Raw genomic sequence first — 4472 nt, forward strand, 5'->3', positions numbered from 1 at the left:
TTTTTTGTATTTTTAGTAGAGACGGGGTTTCACCATGTTGACCAGGCTGCTCTTGTACTCCTGACCTCAAGTGATCTGCCTGCCTTGGCCTCCCAAAGTGCTGGGATTACAGGAGTGAGCCACTGCCCCTGGCAAATGTAGATTTCAGTGGAAGAAGACAGCATAAATCAGTATCTGTGGGAGGAGACCATGGTAAATAGCTCCCTGATGGCAAGTCAGTTTCATTTCTGCTGTGTAAACGTGGCTTTGCAATTGTGGCCCAAAGGGCTGCGTACCCCAGCTGGTTCCAAATACCTGAACCAAGGAGAAGCTGCCACCATCTCCTCTGTGGACTCCTGTAACCAAAGCAGAACTTTGTTTTTGTTTTCTGTTCAGTGACATCTGGTAAGTTGTTTCTTTTATGTAATTTATACTGTACCTTGTAGTTGATTTTTAAAAAATGGACCTTAATTTTTAGAACAGTTTTGAGTTTACAGAAATATTGAGAAGATAGTTTAGAGCATTCCTATGTAATTCCCACCCAACTTCCCCTATTATCTTATATTAGTGTGGTACATTTGTTACAACTGATGAACACATACTGATATGTTATTGTTAAATTAAAGTCTGTACTTGATTCAGATTCTTGGTTTTTATCTAACGTCTGCTTTCTACTGTAGAATCCTATTCAGGATAGCACATTACATTTAGTTATGTTCCCCTTAGGCTTCTCTTAGCTGTAACGTTGTTTCTCAGACTTTTTGGCGGTTTTGAGGAGTACTCGTTGGGTGTTTTGTAGGCTTCTTTTACTGGCATTTGTCTGAGGTTATTCTCATGATTAGACTGGAGTTACAGGTTTTGGGGAAGGAGTCACAGAGTTTAAGTGCTGTTCTCATCACATCATATCAAGGGACAACATCGTCAACATGATTTAGGACTGTTGGTGTTGACCTTGACCACCTGGCGGAGGCAGTGCTTGTGTGGTTTCTCTGCTATAAAGTGACCCTTTTCCTGCTCTAATCTCTGCCCTGTTCTCTTTGGAAAGAAGTTGCTATGCACAGCACGTACTTAAGGAGCAGGGAGTTTTGTTCTACCTCCTTGAGGATGGAGTAGCTATGTAAATTATCTGGAATTCTTCTGTATATGGGACATTTATCTCTTCTCTCTCATTTGATTTTCTTAAAGCAAGTTATTTCTTGAGGGAAAATAAATTCTACTTTTCTGTTTGCTTAAGTGAATTTTGGGGGTTTTGTTTGTTTGTTTTTAAGGCCTCGCTCTGTTACCTAGTCTGGAGTGCGGTGGTGTGAACATGGCTCACTGCAATCTTTACCTTCTGGCTCAAGTAATCCTCCTGCCTCAGCCTCCTGAATAGCTGGGACTACAGATGCATGCCACCACGCCCAGCTAATTTTTTTAAAAACCTGTTGTAGAGATGAGGGTCTCCCTTTTTTGCCAAGGCTGGTCTCAAACTCCTGGACCCAAGGGATCCTCTTATCTCAGCCTCCCAAAGTGCTAGGATTACAGGCATGAGCCACCATGCCCAGGCTGTTTAAGTGAATTTTAAGGTTATGTAAAAAGGCCAGTGGGCTAGAAATGGGGGGAATCAGGTTTTAGTTTGAATTTTACTGAACAGTGTGATCTTAGGCAAGTCATTAATGATTCCTCCCAAAAGAAAACAGCTATTGCAGAAATTACTGGCAGATGTATGAATTCCTGATAAGGAGGGAAGTGTCATCTTATGCCTCATTAGCTTTAACAAGCTTGGGAGAGCAATATGAGAAGAGTCAAATTCGCTTCGCTAGAATCTGCTAAAATACATTATGAAAATATCTGCTTGTTTTGCTTACCTCTTTACCTAGGGAAGAAAGATGGAGAAAAACATGTCATCCCAAAGCCTCGCTTCTACTATGACTACTTCTGGTGGCCACACTTCTAATGCTGAACACATTAGCCGATGTGTTAATGCTGAAAACATATCTCTTTTCCTTTAGAGATTTGAAGGCCCTTGTTTCACTTTTGCTTCTGAGCTAATGTGTTTAAACTGCTCTCCTGGGACATCCCTATTTGGAAGAGCAGTGCAGTGGCCAACAAGGTGGTTAGGAAATGTTGCCAACACCAAAGTTCTTTAAACCTAAACCCGAACTCAAAGAGAAAGGAAATAAATTCTAAATTTCATCAACATTCTATCATTTCATTAATAGTCTCCTCCTCTTCCTTCTTTCATTCTTCAGCTCGCCTTCTTGTGAGAGCACGAAAAAACTTGACCAAAGATTCTTTTTTTTTTTGAGACGGAGTCTCACTCAGTCACCCAGGCTGGAGTGCAGTGGCATGATCTCCGCTTATTGCAACCTCCGCCTCCCGGGTTCAAGCGATTCCTCTGCCTTAGCCTCCAGAGTAGCTGGGACTACAGGTGTGTGCCACAACACCTGGCTAATTTTTTGTATTTTTAGTAAAGACAGCGTTTCATCGTGTTAGCTAAGATGGTCTCAAACTCCTGACCTTGTGATCTGCCCGACTTGGCCTCCCAAAATGTTAGAATTACAGGTGTGAGCCACTGCACCCAGCTAATCAAAGATTCTTTAAGGAAGATGGTAGAGCATGCTCAATGTGCTTGATCAGTGGAGACAAGAATGGGAGTCAGGATCTCAGCTAAGGTGGCATTTGTTCCCCAAAGACTAACAGACGTGGCCTGGATGATACTGGTACTGATTTCTAGTTTAATTACTTTCACAAAATATTAAAAAAATAACATTTTTGCAGATGCATAAGTGCCTGTAGAGCAGTTTTGCATTCATTATCACATTTAATTCTCACAACAAACTCTTTTATTTTATTTTTTTTTGAGATGGAGTCTTGCTCTGTTGCCTAGGCTAGAGTACAGTGGTGCAATCTTGACTCACTGCAACCTCTGTTTCCTGGCTTCAAGCGACTCTCCGGCCTCAGCCTCCCAAGTAGCTGGGATTACGGGATTACAGGCATGCAGCACCATACCCGGCTAATTTATAAATGTGTATATATATATATATATTTATTTATTTGTTTATTTTTTTTGAGATGGAGTCCGGCTCTGTTGCCCAGGCTGGAGTGCAGTGGCGTGATCTCGGCTTGCTGGAAGCTCTGCCTCCTGGGTTCATGCCATTCTCCCGCCTCAGCCTCCCAAGTAACTGGGACTACAGGCGCCCACCACCACACCACGCCCGGCTAATTTTTTGTATTTTTAGTAGAGACGGGGTTTCACCATGTTAGCCAGGATGGTCTCCATCTCCTGACCTCATGATCCGCCTGCCTCGGCCTCCCAAAGTGCTGGAATTACAGGCGTGAGCCACTACGCCCAGCCCTAATTTTTGTATTTTTAGTAGAGATAGGGTTTCACCTTGTTGGCCAGGCTGGTCTCAAACTCCTGACCTCAAGTGATCTGCCCACCTTGGCCTCCCAAGGTGCTGGGATTACAGGCATGAGCTACCGCGCCCGGCCAATTAACTCTTGATAAAGGTTTTTTTTTTTAACCAATTCTATCCTATATGTGGAGAAATAGAGGCTCAGAGAGATCAGGTGATTTGCTCTGTGTTGTACTGAAGTTTGGGAGCAGGAGCAAAAATCCAGGCATTCTGACTCCAAATCCCTAGTAATTTTCACTCCGCCATTCACATCTGGAATATGGAAGCCCTTTGTTTGCAGATACCATGCCCATATTGTTCCCTGCTGTACCCCCAGTATCTAGAACGGTACCTGGTGCACCATAGGTACTCACATATTTGTTGAATGAATGGATGAATAAATAAAATAATAAATATAATTCCTGCTATTCTTAATCTTACCATCTAAGTTATATATCTATATCTAGACATATACAGATCTCAAAAAATTATAGATACAGATCTCAAAAAATTATATCTACCATCATTCATTCAACAGACAATTTATTTAGTGCTTGCTATGTACCAAGCACTTCCCATATTTATTAAAAGTAGAGAGTAAACCAGTGTTAATGACCAGAATGCCCCTTTGAGAAACTGTGCTAATTTAAGTATTTAAATTTAAGTAAGTAGTTTTGACAAGGGTTAATGATGCGAGGCAAGGTAGGGTGAAATGAGATTCTGCCTAAGGAGAATAATTAGGGGGAAAGAAAAGGACATTTATCATTTGTAATAAACACATTGAATTTTGCATTGAACACAGAAAAAATGCAGTGAAAATGTACTCCTCTGATAGTCTCTTTCTCTCTCTCTCTTTCTCTCTCTCTCTTATCTCTCTCTGGCTTGTTTTACTTCTGAGGGTGTCTTTGAGTTTACAGGCAGTAAGACTGGATGTGGTGGCTCACGCTTGTAGTCCCAGCACTTTGGGAAGCCAAGGTGGGCAGATTACCTGAGGTCAGGAGTTCGAGACCAACCTGGCCAACACGGTGAAACCTCGTCTCTACTAAAGATACAAAAATTAGCCAGGCATGATGGCAGGTGCCTGTAATCCCTAGGCTACTCAGGAGGCTGAGGCAG

General features: G+C 42.2%; 1 protein-coding gene across 1 annotated transcript in view; it reads left to right on the forward strand.

The window, feature by feature from the left end:
• Positions 1-288: 288 nt before the first annotated feature.
• Positions 289-4472, forward strand: part of NUGGC (nuclear GTPase, germinal center associated) — a 63918-nt gene continuing 59734 nt past the window's right edge. The window contains exon 1 of the mRNA XM_011944573.1: positions 289-384. The gene's annotated coding sequence lies outside the window, so the exon portion shown is untranslated. The remainder of the gene's footprint in view (positions 385-4472) is intronic.

The sequence above is a fragment of the Colobus angolensis genome, unplaced genomic scaffold (genome assembly GCF_000951035.1).
Source record: "Colobus angolensis palliatus isolate OR3802 unplaced genomic scaffold, Cang.pa_1.0 Scaffold233, whole genome shotgun sequence".
Taxonomy (NCBI): domain Eukaryota; kingdom Metazoa; phylum Chordata; class Mammalia; order Primates; family Cercopithecidae; genus Colobus; species Colobus angolensis.